Source organism: Siphateles boraxobius, unplaced genomic scaffold, assembly GCF_051911475.1.
Source record: "Siphateles boraxobius isolate OS27281-9 unplaced genomic scaffold, OSU_SipBor_1 5, whole genome shotgun sequence".
Lineage (NCBI taxonomy): Eukaryota > Metazoa > Chordata > Actinopteri > Cypriniformes > Leuciscidae > Siphateles > Siphateles boraxobius.
Genome location: NW_027509141.1, coordinates 21,989,778 through 22,004,843, shown reverse-complemented (window position 1 = coordinate 22,004,843; position 15,066 = coordinate 21,989,778). Strand labels below are relative to the sequence as shown.

The 15,066-nt window shown below is 36.7% G+C and overlaps 1 protein-coding gene across 1 annotated transcript in view; it reads left to right on the top strand.

The window, feature by feature from the left end:
- Positions 1-15,066, top strand: part of mapkapk2a (MAPK activated protein kinase 2a) — a 60,434-nt gene that overhangs the window by 28,970 nt on the left and 16,398 nt on the right. The gene's annotated exons all lie outside the window — the stretch shown is intronic.

Genomic DNA, 15,066 nt, shown 5'->3' with positions numbered 1-15,066 from the left:
ACCTTCCAACAAGACAATGACCCTAAGCACACCGCTAAAATAACGAAGGAGTGGCTTCACAACAACTCCGTGGCTGTTATTGAATGGCCCAGCCAGAGCCCCTGACTTAAACCCAATTGAGCATCTCTGGAGAGACCTGAAAATGGCTGTCCACCCACGTTTACCATCCAACCTGACAGAACTGGAGAGGATCTGCAAGGAGGAATGGCAGAGGATACCCAAATCCAGATGTGAAAAACTTGTTGCATCTTTGCATCTTTCCCAAAAAGACTCATGGCTGTGTTAGATCAAAAGGGTGCTTCTACTAAATACTGAGCAAAGGGTCTGAATACTTAGGACCTTGTGATATTTCAGTTTTTCTTTTTTAATAAATGTGCAAAAATGTCAACAAATCCGTTTTTCTGTCAATATGGGGTGCTGTGTGTACAATAATGAGGGAAATTACTTATTACTTTTTTTTACTTATAAACCGCTTTAAATGATAGTATTAATCTGTAATTTTTTTTACTTTCGGTAAAGTATCTGATCGTTTTACAAAACCTTCAAATGTACTGTTATGAGCTACCACATTTAGTTTGTTTTTATTCGTCAATATATTGCATTATACATTTAATTATAGTCATAGTCTATATGCTCACATATTTGTCTTACTATTTGTTGCTCTGCTTTGACTTCTATGTACTCTTATTCATTCAACACAATACCTTATCTCAAATAAATGTACTGAAATGAATGTGTATGTGACACAAAAAGACTGTTTATTATTTGGGCCGGTAAAAAAATATGCTTGGCTGGTGGATTTTTTCATCTACCAGTCCTCGTGGCAGGTGAGCCAAAAAGTTAATTTCGGACCCTGATCGCATATCACGTTTTTCTTCAATATCGTGCAGCCCTATAAGAGAATATAAACAGTTGCACATGCTTTGTTAAAAAGAGTTATAATCGCAATTTATCCAGAAAAGGAACCCTGTGCTGTGCTTACTTCAGGGTTGCCAAATTGGGTGGTTTTGAATTTCATTATGCGGGTAAAAATTTGTTTGGGTGGGCAAAATTTGGGCTGGTTTGAGGTCAGTTCGGCAGTTTTCAAACTTCTACATTTTATAGGCAAATTGGTTAATAAACAAAAACCAAGTGTGCATGTACCCCAAGTGTGCTAATTATTTTTAATTGTTACTAAAATGGTTGTTTTTAATAATATTCAAGCATCACAAAAATGGCAGACAGCAACCAAGGCAGCTCTGGCGAAATGCCAATAACACTTACACAAATTACTTTACAGTTATTGAGGTATACATGCCTAAAGTACTGAAAAAAGGTATTGTTGTGTACCGGCTCCAAATTTCAGGTATCGGTTAAAATATGAACAGTACCCAACCTTAATTGATAGGCTCTATTTGAAATTATCCAGACTGTTCACATAAGTACTAGTCATCTCTGCTAACTTTGGCTTAACAGAAATCTGTCCCTTTGCAAAATCAAACACTTACAAGTGACAACTAAAAGAGCACACTGTATGATAGGGGTGAAAAACTCATTTCCTGGAGGGCCACTGCCCTTCAAAGTTTAGCTTCAACCCTTATTAAACACTAGGGATGTGCATCTCCATAACTGAGGCCGATGCGATACGCATCTCGATGTATAGCCAACGATGCGATACATTAAAGATACATATAAGCTACCGATGCGATGCAATACGATTCACTACTATTACGATGCGATTCAACGCGGTGCTATTCAATGTAATGCATACAATGCAATGGAGAAAAATATGATGCTATGCAATTCAATATAGTATAGGTAGTTAACTTTATTTCTTTTGTTCAGACATACAGCAAATCATAAAGTAGCATAAGTGCCATCTGACTTTTAACGCATGACTCTTTCACAAACAAAATATTTGTTTTTCACAAAACCAAAAGATTAAATAAAAACAGACATTCTTTTCCCGTCCTGTCTCCAGTTACACGTTTAACAGTTCGTTCTCACATTAAACAGTGAAAAAATGTAAGGATGCTCAGGGATAAACAATGAATAAATGTTCCATAACTTGCCAGCAGGATGGGATTTCAGCAGGTAGGCGTGAGCAGAAAGCAGGTGCTGTTTTAACATAAACAATAAATAAATAAAAAACTTTTCACAAACAGGTCTTTCATAACTGTATGAAAAAATACTGTATGAAATGTAATATATATATGAAAAACATTTACATTTATTAATTCAGACATCCCAAGTCTCCCGGAAGTCTCCCGCATATTGATAGCGGCTCCTTGATGCCCGCAAATTAGTTCAAATCTCCCGGAATCTAGAGCGAGCAAGCAAGAGCGCCCATAGGAGACAGAACAGACTGTGCTCCAAACTGTGTAGCACGCGCACGGCAGAGAGGGAGAGAGCGAGAGACCTTGTGTGTGCGTGTGTGCCTCATGAAGCGCATGTAAGACGGAGAGCATCCTGATTGGCCTGTTTTGGCAAGTCAACCAATCAACCAACAATGTATGATTATTTGGTGGAATATAGAGCTCTGCCATGTTGATCTGTTTTAGGTAGGTGACTCTCAGGACATGCCTCGGTCTCCGTAGTGTTGTGAAACGTCATATTCACATAGCAGCAGCAGCGGTGTGGGAGAACGTGCTTGAGCAACAGTTCAGAAAGGAGAAATCAATCTAACAGTTACATAATAAAATATTGGTCACTTTCTAAATAGTAAAAGTAGCCTATAGTGCACCTACTAATAATTATATATGAATAAAGCGTTTTTTACCGATGCAGAAATGTTAAAATCGATGCATCGCGATACAAATGCCAACTTGTATCCGATGCACACTTATTTAAATCGATGCATCACATCGTTAGCTTTTATCCCGATGCACTGATGCGAATCGGTGAATCTTACCATCCCTATTAAACACACCGGATCCTGCTCAAGTCCTTCAGGCTTGTTTGAAAACTACAGGTATGTGTTGGAGGGTTGGAACTAATGCAACACTTGTGCCATGTTATATCCATGTTTGGTCATTTGCTCGCCTATGAATTTTTCTTCAACAGAACACAAAATGAGTGACATGAGGGTGAGTAAATGATGACCAAATTCTCATTTTTAAGTGAACTATCAGTCTATATTTACATGCACTTTTAAAGTTTAATTTCAGTTGGTATAAACAATGGTTCTCCGCCAGGTTGCTGGGGCCACAACAAATTTCCAAGGGGTCTCAAGATGAAGAAAACAAGCATGAAAATAAGATATTTTATTGGGTAGAAATTGTGAGTGAGAGGGGAGACTTTCAATATTTTCATGAACAATGGGGCCTTGAAGTCAAAAGGTTGAGATCCACTGGTCTAAACCAAATTTAGTCTCTTTAAGATACCATGTAAAAATCTTTAGTCTGGTTTTAGCATAGTCGGACTAACAGACCTAGATAATGCAGCTTTTATTGCTGTTAATTGTAAAAATACTTTGACTTTTTATGTTTATCCTGAACGTTGTACTCATATGCCACTGTCAGTGTCTCCTTTGTTTGTGTATGTTGAAGTCGTAGACGGTTGTTGTTGTTGTTGTTGTTGTTGTTGTTGTTTGTTGTCAGGACATTAGCTGGATATCAAGGCTGCTTTGGGGTTTGACAGTGAAATCGGAGCACACTCAGCCCTACCACATGTTTCATGAGAGAAAACCAACCCCCCCCACACACACACACACACAGGACACAACACGTGACTCCACACCTTCTTTCATATCCCCCTTCACATGCAAAACAAAGCTTGTACCGCCTGCCATATGTCCTTTCCTCCATGTCACTCACAATGATCCATGGAGATTTGTTAATGACATCTAATATCTTAGTCACCACAGTCTAATATAGATGTTTTAGTTGCATTCAGGCCAGACAGGTGGCTGCCCTTCAAATCTTTGTTCCTGTGACGCAAGCTACTTGCACCCAGTGCACCTTCAGACCATTTATGACGCAGTTTTCCCTTATTGACAGTCACAGCATGAATACTCTTTAACCTTACTCATAATGACAGTTCAATCCAAAGTTATGGTGTAACAAATGAAATAGGGATGTCCCGATACTTAATTTTATAGTAGACTATATAAATAATTGATCTTTTTGATTTTTGTTATCTTGTTTTTCATGAATGTATTTTACAACAATACAAAGAGCAATGTGTAACGTTTTACCAGATTTAGTGCTACACTTATTGTCTCTTTGTTCCCCACTAAATAATGTATTTTTTCACTAAATGTTCAGATTTTATACAATTATTGTGCACTTGTGATTTTTCTAGACTAAATTTAACTGCTGAGTTATCCACTAATCTAGTTTATAATAGAATTTGTCTGATTATGATTTTTTTTTTTTCTTTATAATGAAGTTGTCTGTATTAAGTAGATTGTGTTTAACACACAAAAGAGGGATTATCAGTTCAACACAGAGTTATAAAAATTCTACTTGATTTAAAAAAAAACTGTGCTGGTATCGAATCGGTAGATACTCAGAATTTTTGGTATAGGATCGGTTCAGAAAAAATGTGGATATAAAGTTAACCAGTTTATTAAGCACCCACTGAAAAGGTCTGTATATATTTGTTTACTGTTAGTTGTAACGAGTGTTTTTGTGTAATTCGCTCTATGTTGATTATTATGCAAGGGAGAGAGAGAGTTCATGGATAAGACTTTAATGGACACTTTTTGTATTGTTTTACTCTGCTCTTACTGTGATTTTTTTTTTTTTTTGGACAAACAAAATCTTTTGTGTGAAGTACAATAAACGTCATAACTCATCTAAATTATCATTCGGACGAGGTCCGCTACAACAGGCTTGTACTAATTGTGGATAAAAGCACAATGACAAACAAGTTTTAACCATAATTAAACTATACGTTTTCTATCTCCATGCAGCATATATTCTCTGATTCTGTAGGCGTTATTGTCTGACTCTGGTTCGAACTGAGCACTGCTAGTACAGTTTCTGTTCTGACATTTTCATTCCGTGTGATGAGATTGTCCTGAGGTCCAAAGTCCAGGTCCAGAAAGTAAAAGTCTTCCTCAGTATTTTGTTCCAATCACCTGGATTTGCTAATTAGCACAGTTTTTCAGCCAGGAGATAGAACTAATTTGTGAAATCAGCTGGCTGAGTTCATGGGTGGAATAAACATATGGCAGGACTTTTACTTTCTAACCCCTGGAATTTACACCTATGCCGCCATCTTCTTGAAAGTGGGCCAGAGGCACCAGCTCATTTACATTTAAAGGGACACACACAAAAATGCCGCATTGTAGCTCAACCCCAAAAAGTGGCTATTTTAACATGCTGTAAAAAACATCTGTGGGGTATTTTCAGCTAAAACTTCACATAAACACTCTGGGGACCAGGGTTATTTTCGTAAACTGAAACAAAGACTAAAACTATTGTTAAAAACATGTTCGTAAAAAAAAAAAAAAACATTAATGAAAAACTAAAACTAAACAAAAATAACAGTTACTGAAAAACTAAATGAAATAAAATAATAATTAGCAAAATTTAATAATCATTTTCGTAATTAATAAGCTCTTTACTTTGCCGGAAAAATAGGCCTCTGGTTAGGGTGACCAGACGTCCCGTTTTTCCCGGGACAGCCCCGTATTTCCACTCTAATTTTAGTGTCCCGACTTATTCTGAAAAAATCATGTTTTGTCCCTTATTTCATCGTTAATATATATATATTTTTATATATATAATAGGTTTCGTTTACCAAAGGCTAAGTGAATATATATGTTACGTTCAAACCGTGTAGCGTGCACATGACAGAGAGGGAGAGACCTTGTGTGTGTGTGCTAGTGTGCCTAATGAAGCGCATGTAAGACGCATTAATAGAGGGAATGCATTAACGTCACTTTCCGGCCGGAACACGCCCCCTCAGCCGGACTGAGTGGCAGAAGAGCAGCTGCGTGACTGGATTTAATAGGGGAAACTGCGAAAACGCAAGTAAAACAAACGATTATCAGTTTAAACTAAAGATTGGACTCAATATAGTGTTCCTTACAACTTACTAAAGATCCAGTGATCCATGGATATTAACATGCAGCCAGGAATCGTGTTTCCTGACATTTATATGTGCCTGATTTCGACACCAGGGAAATACATACAGCAAATTTGCCTGTGAATGCTTTATATAAATACAAAATAGGCAGGTCTAAATCCAGGTGATCACTTATCAATGTTATATATATCATCATATCGTCTAGAGACTTAAAACTTGTATAGTTTTTTTTCAGTGTTTATTTAAAAATGTCAAATTATACAGAATATACAGTGGTAAATATTTGATTGAGTTGTCACTGCAATATATAACAATACAATATATAGAGAATGATTTTACCACTAAATTCAGCATATTGACACAAAAAGGATAACTGCAAATCCACCTTTCGCTGCCTGGAGTCCAGTTGTTTCTATGAATTGTAGCGATCTATTTGCTTCTCTGTCCTGTAGCTTTAGGTAGTCTGTAAAAATATTCCTCATATTTCTTGTCAAATCTAGTTGTACAGTCAGTCTCAAAGCTCTTTCCCGTTTTAGACGCGTTTTGTGTGTTTTTCCGCTGCATTCACACTGAAAACCAATGCTGCCGCTCAGTCTTTTTGCCACTTGTGGGCGTAACTGCAGTCACTCCGGCCAACGGTGACGTCACGTGCATTCCCTCTATACGCATGCGTTCTGTATCTGTCCCGTATTCCACTCCGAGAAATCTGGTCACCCTACCTCTGGTGGTTTATGGAAATGCCAGTATATGGTGCTTCACGCACGTGAAGTTAGTGAGGCGATTAACCGTTCCTGTGACGCGCACAATGAAAGAACAAATCGCTAGTTCTCAGCGGCTGTTCATAAAGGATGCGTCTGTGGCAGCGGAATGGGAAATAACACAGGGTAATGAGACGCAAATTGGATTTCTGTAAACTTGAGCCCAGCGTTATTAGAATGCCGTTTCATGTGCGAGACGTGAGTGCAACAGCAAAACAAGTCCCTCAAGCACAAAAAACCTTTAATACACAATTACCAATGTTTGAGATGTCATGTTTTCATGAAGGTTGACAGGCCGAAAGGTGCTGTTATTATCTTTGTTTTTACAAAACATTTACTGCTAATAATATTATTATCCATGTGGAGACATTTCCCCACAATGTAGGGAACACAAGGCCCCCCCTTGTGCTCAAAAGAGTAGAAGCTCAAAGTTAAAAAATAATTAACACCTTGTTTCATTACATCTATCATTTAAGGAATCAGCTTTTTGAACGTTTTCGTTGAATGAACAGTTTAATGACTCACTCGACAGTCCGTTGGCGTAACAATGTAACTGCGCGCTGAGTGACAGTCTTTCAATGCGCAGAGACACTGTTTAGTTCGGTTACATTGTTTTCGTGAATGCTGACCATATCATAACACGTATTTATATAACAACAAATAAGTAGAAATAAATAAATGGCGGTAATACCGCATATCGCTCTATTGAGCCACTCAAAATTACCGCAAGGGAAATTCCTTCACCGCGACAGCCCTACGGTCTATAATAGCCTAATTTAGAGCTCACTTTTTTTTTTAACCGACTACCGACAACTTTGATCGGTTAACGTTGAGACGGTCAACCATCGGTCAAACGGTCATCGGTTAGCATCCCTAAGTGATACGAGTTCCCATGAGTCTGTGTGCATTCATGTTTAAGTCCCCACCAGAATTCACCCTTCACTAAGCCCCGCCCTCTTTAGTTACTGTTGCTATGCCTGTCAAGCTTTCGCGCCTGGCACGTCTATTACAGTGTGTATGCACCGGTGTCAGACATTCCCAATGAGATAATTAGTAATTTTTGGCGAACATGTGAAATATCTGAGAGAGCAAGACAAAAGGGACTGCAGTATGCATTCGAGGGATATATCCACGACATATGCAACCGATTAGCGAATAATTTCATAAAAATTGAAGCTAAAGCCTATTGTCCCAGCGCAAGCAGTAGCGCCTCATACGCTGACCATTCAAATGGGAAACACACAAATTGAGGAACAGCTATGCTCGTGCACAGCAGGGTAAGTGAAATGTGAAAATAATCTAATAATTATAAATCAAACAGTTTAGCCATAAATTTTGTGGAATATCACTAACACCGGGAGAGCCGCAATCGGATTGGGTGAAAGTTACTCAGTCAGGGTAGTAGGCCGTCGATTAACAAAATGCTGAAATATATTTTAAAGTATGTCAGTGAGCCTCCGTCTTGTCTTTAATCGTCTTATTTTACGTTCAGATATATGCATTATGAACAAAGAACCGTCATTATTTCCAACTTCCAAGCAATAGGTGTTTTTGTTAATCCTGTCGACAGGTAGTTGTGAATGGGGTCTCCCACTGCTGGATCACGCCCATCATTTCTCCCCTTGGCTTTTTGATTTTCGGGAAGGAAAAAAATTCCACTCCCCCGTCCACAATCCATATACGCACAATGCTTCGGCATGTTTCCCTCGCTCGAAAGCTTGCCAGACCTCCCGTGCCTAGTTACGGTTGCTAAGACACGATTGGCCAGTGGCGGTTTTCGGGCGTGACTTAACGAAGGGTCAATTGAAAAACATGTACACGCTGCATAGATACTCTGGCTTTCAAAGCAGGTTATGTTGGCTGTAGTCAGATGAATTTTTTTTATTTATTTTTTTATGTACCAGTGGTCACTCTGCTACATTGTACAGCTGAAAAAAGTAAACTAGGCGTATTTAACAGGATTTAATCTTTAATATGAATTAGTTTGTCTGAATTTCAAAGTTTTTTTCTTGTATACTTTTAAGTTCCATTTATTTGGTGCTTTGTTCAATCTCAAACCATTATTTTTATTTTTTTATTAAGATGCCGGCACAAGTGTTAACTGTAATCTATGCAAACATTAAACTTTGCTGAAATTAAACGTCTCGCTTTGGTCTACTCTGGAAGTGTTCTGTTTGCTCTGCTAAACTATAATTACTAAAACTGAAACTAAATAAAATAAAAACTAAATAGAAATGTGTTTGCAATATAAAAACTAAACTAAAACTAACAAAACCATTAATGAAACTAACTAAAACTAAACTGAAATGTTAAGCAAAACTGAAAATGATATTAAAATAAAAACGAATTTAAAAAAGCAAAACTATAATAACCTTGCTGGGGACATCAGAGACTTATTTTAAACCTTGTAAAAAGGGGCATAATAGGTGCCCTTTAATTTAAGTATAACAGTTCATAGGCTATTTCTTTATAAGCCATTTATGTTGTGAACATTATCAGGGCTTGAATTTCAGTGCAGGATTGTGGGTATTGCGCATAATTGTATGAATTCCCACAGGTTTAGCGCTTGAAGCTGGAAATTCCCACAAACATTTATTCAATTAGCTTCTTGGTTGAATTAGCAAATTAATCCACACAGATTACCAGATCAAATTAGTCATTTTAAAACTTTGAGACATAATTTCACAAACAGCGAGAGGGATTCAGCGCTATCGCGTCTTCTCTCTGCGCACGTGGCTTCACATCACCACATCTTCTGTACAAGCACGTTGCATCGTTATTTGTTTATCATATGCACGTGTCAAATTTCGATTCAATTTTAAAGCATTCAGTAGCACTCTGAAAAGACGGTGGTCTGTGCGCTCATGCCCAGAGCACACACACATAAAGCTGCCTCTCAAACAGCTCGCGAGTAGCAAACTGAGTACTTTTTTGCGGCTTATTGCGCTGAAACTGTCAGAAACACACAGAATGATGTAAAAATGCCTGTCTTGTCAAGTATTCACATAAACACAGACTCATGTTTTAAGTGAATGTAATCTGTTGAGAAAGAAAATGCATGTGTATCAGTATATTGGATCTGTGTATTAGCTCTTAAAGTGACCGCAGCCAATATACCTGTTGCTGTCTGTTATTAACTCTTTGGGGTCGCCGATCACGCCGGCGTGATCAAGTTACATGACCAGTTTAAGACGTTGAAGCATAAAAACAAAGTCACGTTGAGCGCTGCCGTCCACTTCTGTCGAAAGTGCTGGCTTGAAATTCTATATTACTTTTTGTTTTGTGTTGATAGACCAAGTAAAAACGGAGATATGATCATTTAAACTTTATATAAACAAATATTGACACGTTTGTAAAAGAACGCCAGATGTGATGCGACAGGCGTTGCATTTATTCTAATAACTTTGTCGGTTTTTTTCATAAAACAAAACAGAGAAAATGTGTGAATCTGCTGATTCTGCTCTTCAGGCTGCACGTTTTAGGGAATGGAGGAGGAGCCAACTGAGCAAAGAAGCGAAATTGTCAACTCCGTAAATCCTCTGCCTTTCAAAGAGAGACATATATACGGTTATATATATCATGTATAGAGAGATATTATTGCTAGTTTTTGGAAGAGTTTGAGTAGATTTTGAGAGTAGTTTAGGAGTAGTGTAGATAGTTTAGGTAGTTTAGGAGTAGTTTAGGTAGTTTAGGAGTAGATTTAGATAAACTGTTTTGAGGAGTGGCACGGATAAAAAATAAAATTAAATAAAAAACACCTGATATTTGTTGTAAATACTTGTATGTATAGTTTGATTTTGTGTTAATTTTACCTTTTATATGGTATATTTGCACTATTGAGGAACCCCTCTTACTCAAGGAATGCAAGCCCTGTAATGTATCTATCTGTGTAATTGTACATGAAGTGTTTTGTAGAGTTTCTAAGCATAAAAGTAAAGAAAAAACGCCTATTGCCACACCTCCTTTTTGTGATATATAGTTTCATTTTATCTCAATTTTACATTTTTGATGTTGTATTTGCACTATTTGGTAACCCTCATACTCTGGGAATGCAATGTCTTTAATATAGCTCTCTGAATAATTGTGTGCACAACATTTTTTAAAAAGTGGCTGAGCTAAAAAGAAAGAAAAAAAGCCTATGGCTACACCCGCTTTTTTTTGTAAATCATATTTTTTTGGTATATAGGTTGATTATATCTGATTTGTACCTGTATATTTTGACATTTACAACTTGTGTTTACATTTTAAACCTTTTAAAATGCTTCATTGAGCATGCTTGTGTTTTTCGTAGTAGAAAAGCTATCATTTTTCTATTCGGATTTTGTGTTTTTTGTGTGATTTTGGGTCCAGTATGTTGATACAGTACATCAAAGTGAAAAACTAATTGTCTGGTCATATAGTTGATGTTGTGCTGAAAAAAATAATTCCAAACATTGGTATGGTAAACATTTGTTTATGTGGCAAAATTTAAACAAAAAAAAGCACTCAAAAACGGCTAAAATAGCCCAAGACTACGAAGGGTTAATGTTAACCAAAGAACAAAAGATGGCTAAAAAAAGCATCTTTATTTTATTTATACAATTAAATTTCTGTAGAATTCCCTGTACCTGAATACTGTTAGACCTACTTGAAAACCTTAAAGCACTCCTTTATTACATTTGTATTTAGTTTATTTATTTGTGCTTCTGGATTCTAAATTCCCCCTTTTTCCAAAATTAAATTCAGGCCCTGATTATATAATTGTGATTTTATGCAAAGTTAGTGCCCAATAAATTAAAACTGCAATGGCACTTGGTTTTGGATAAGAAATTTTAGTTTGGTGCACAATTGTCCAAAAAATACTAATTGTCAGACTGTTTCATTTGAGCAGATGTGCTTTGTCCGCTTTGTAAATTGCCATTCAGTTGGCATGGCGTTTGAGAGAGATCAAACCTTGTTCTTTGTTTCTGAGGGATGTTTCTCAAGCTTTTCTTCTTGGTCTTCACAAAAAAGCAGAAATTAGACCAGTGACGGCAATAATTGGTCTATGTTGGCTTGGCAACACTTTCCGTTCGTCAGCTCAGCATTTGATTACATGTCGCTTGAACAATAAGGTGTTTCAACTTACCAGATTGTGCTTCATTTCAGATTTAGATACAATACCCTGAGTATTTTTGCAGGCCTGGCACAGTTTCTTGTCATCTTGTTTTTCTTGGATTCATGCTAGTATGGATTATGTATGGCACTCTAAAATGTTACAAGGTCTGTAGTTACTAAAAAAACAGCCACAGTGAAATCCAGTGGGTACAAGAACTGGATCTTAACTGATCTCTGTCAGAGGACTCAGGTTTTTTTTTTCAGACAATAGATCTGTATAAGTGTGTCTCCCCTGATCACCCCTTCCACCTTTCAAGTTTTATCAAGTAAAAAAAGTAATTTTTACATCAGTACGTAACATTACATGAGGAAAAAATATACAATGTCCATCGCTAATTATTTTGCTAGAGAATGTATAAGATGTATTTACTTGTTTTACAGTTTATTAGGGCTGCAACAACTAATCGATAAAATCGATTATAATCGATTATGAAAATCGTTGTCAACGAATGTCATTATCGATTAGTTGGTCTGCTTACGTCACGGGGAGCGTTTACTGGTACGCACACACACGCAAGGTCTCTCTCCCTCAGGCGCTCTGCCGAGCGCGCGCTACACGGTTTGGAGCAGTCTCTTCTGTCTCGCATGCGCGCTCTAGATTTCGGGAGTTTGAACTAATTCGCGGGCATCAGGGAGCCGCAATCAATATGCGGGAGACTCCCGGGACTTCCGGGATGTCTGTATTTTGTCTCGAGCATCAGGTTGTGCAATCAGTTCGCTCGCAACGTAAGTGATGGATTAAAATAGCGCTACCGCAGAAATAGGTTAAATTAAAACGGTGTTTACAAAGTGAAGCATTAAATACAAAGGCAGTTAATAACAGCAGCAGTAAAATATTGTTTTTTAGTCACTGTACTCAGTGGTTTTCAGCGAATGCTTGTGTAATGCATAATTTCTCCTGTCCTTTACTCAAGCCTGTTAGCTTGCTGGGTAACGTTACCTCCATTCCGTTCTCTTTTTATAGCATTTGTCTACTAAGTTTTAATTGTTTTTCAAACGCGATCTACTGCGGCTCTACGTTCACACAATTGTTTTCAGTCTTTCTATATTTATTTAATCAATTTATCCTTATATTATTCTTTTATATATTATATATATAATATATATTATATTCTTTATCCTTATATTCCTTATATATAATTAATTTTAAATAAAAATTAAATGAATTATATATTTTAGATGTTTTTAGTTTGTTTTTAGTTCAGATATTCACATCTGAACAACATGTCTGTGTAAATTTGTTTTAACAAAAACTGTGTTAAAACATAATATGTTGGATATCATTTTTTTTAACAATAATCATGTTTGTCAACTTGCCATCAGCAATTATCATTAAAAACAATGCAAATATTGATATTAGTAAAACTCAATGTGTGGCTTTTGCACTTTTTAAAGTACACTTTTACACATAAATACCCTGATTTACTGTTTTATTTAGTTATAATAAAAAAAAAAAATCTAATTTAATTTCTACCCGATTAATCGATTAATCGAAAAAATAATCGTCCGATTAATCGATTATCAAAATAATCGTTAGTTGCAGCCCTACAGTTTATTAATGTCTTTATGTTTGCTACCATTCAAAACATTTTTTGAGGTGTTCTATGCAGTTTTCTTACCAAGGTTTTTGCTTATTTTAATGGTTTCAAATGTATTATAGTTAGTCGCACTACTTCCATTTTCATGTGGTCTACCCTTTTACACATCAGATCAGCTCCACAACAGTGTGGAATTGGACCTTGATAATATATATATATATATATATATATATATATATATATATATATATATATATATATATATATATATATATATATATAAAATAAAAATTAGGTTATCTCATCTGGGATTTAAATGCTGTCAAATGTCAAAAACATTTAACAAACCCTATTTTGGTATTTGAAATGAAAGTAAGCATTTGCTGTAGAAGTGGAGTAATTCAGGTCCATCTCGCTCTATAGGCTAATGAATATTCTACCAAGATGAACAAAAAACTTGTGATCTGGTGAGCATGAGTGAAATGCCACCTTGAAATGAAATATTGCAGCTATCCTTCTGTGCTTGAGAAGAGATGGCTTTGGTGAGGGAGAGGCTTTGTGACTGCTGTCGTCTGTTGTGCAGTGTGTGGGTGACATCAGATGTGTCTGCATTTTCACAATTGAGTTAGCATGTTACATATCTTTAATATTTTTCCATCTTCATTTATGTTTGATACCCATCTTTTCTCATTAGTCTAGTAGGTCTGAATCACTCTACTTAGTTAGTTATTTGGCATTAAGCTAGTTGGCATTAAGCAAATGAAAGTTCCTGAAAGCTTTGCCAAATAGTCTGTTTAACCCCCTGTAGGCTGGTGTGAGACTTAAGCGGTTTGACAGGCGTGATTTGGTGGTGTGCAAAGAGGAATCCTGAGACCTCTAAGCCAGCTATCTGGACAAGAGGGGACACCCCGCCCCCCAGCCCAAAGGGATTCTTTCCACTGCTTGTCATACATAGCTAGCTGCTGTATCCCATGAGTCCTTTTCTTTGTGCTTTCCATTTATACTTATTTAATCAAGTGCTTTAGTCTGAATTAACATGAATATCATTCCAGAGTTTCCTTTATGATAAGAAGCATCCTGTGTTCCTCTTCTCATAGAGACCTATCATCCTAAAAACACACAGTGACTTGAAAGAGGGCTATTTTTAACCTCAGATAGCTTTACGACTGGACCACATTCGGCTGCCAGTGACGTTTCAGTTAGGTCTTGGGATTGAGTCTATATTTGACATTTTCAATGATGTCATTGCTCTTAGCATTCATAAAACACTGCTCAATTTTCCAGGCCTCTGAAATGTGAGTTGGGAGTGAAAGTGGCTTTTAACTTGACGCAACCATATAAATGTTCTGTATATTTTAAAAGGTCATCCTTTTAAAAGATATGAAGGGCATTTGGGCTAGTTGCCTACAGTAAATTACATGCTTTATTTTTGAAAAAAAGTCATGTGTGAAATTTAAATTGTTACAGATGGATTTATGAGGTCATCCATGAAACTCATTTAAAAGAGCATCACTGCATCATTTAAATCCCATTTCCTTAGGGGATGATCATCTAAAGAAATCGGAACAATCTCACACATGCATAGTGGACTAGAATCTGAGTTTTGTCAGGATTGTCTG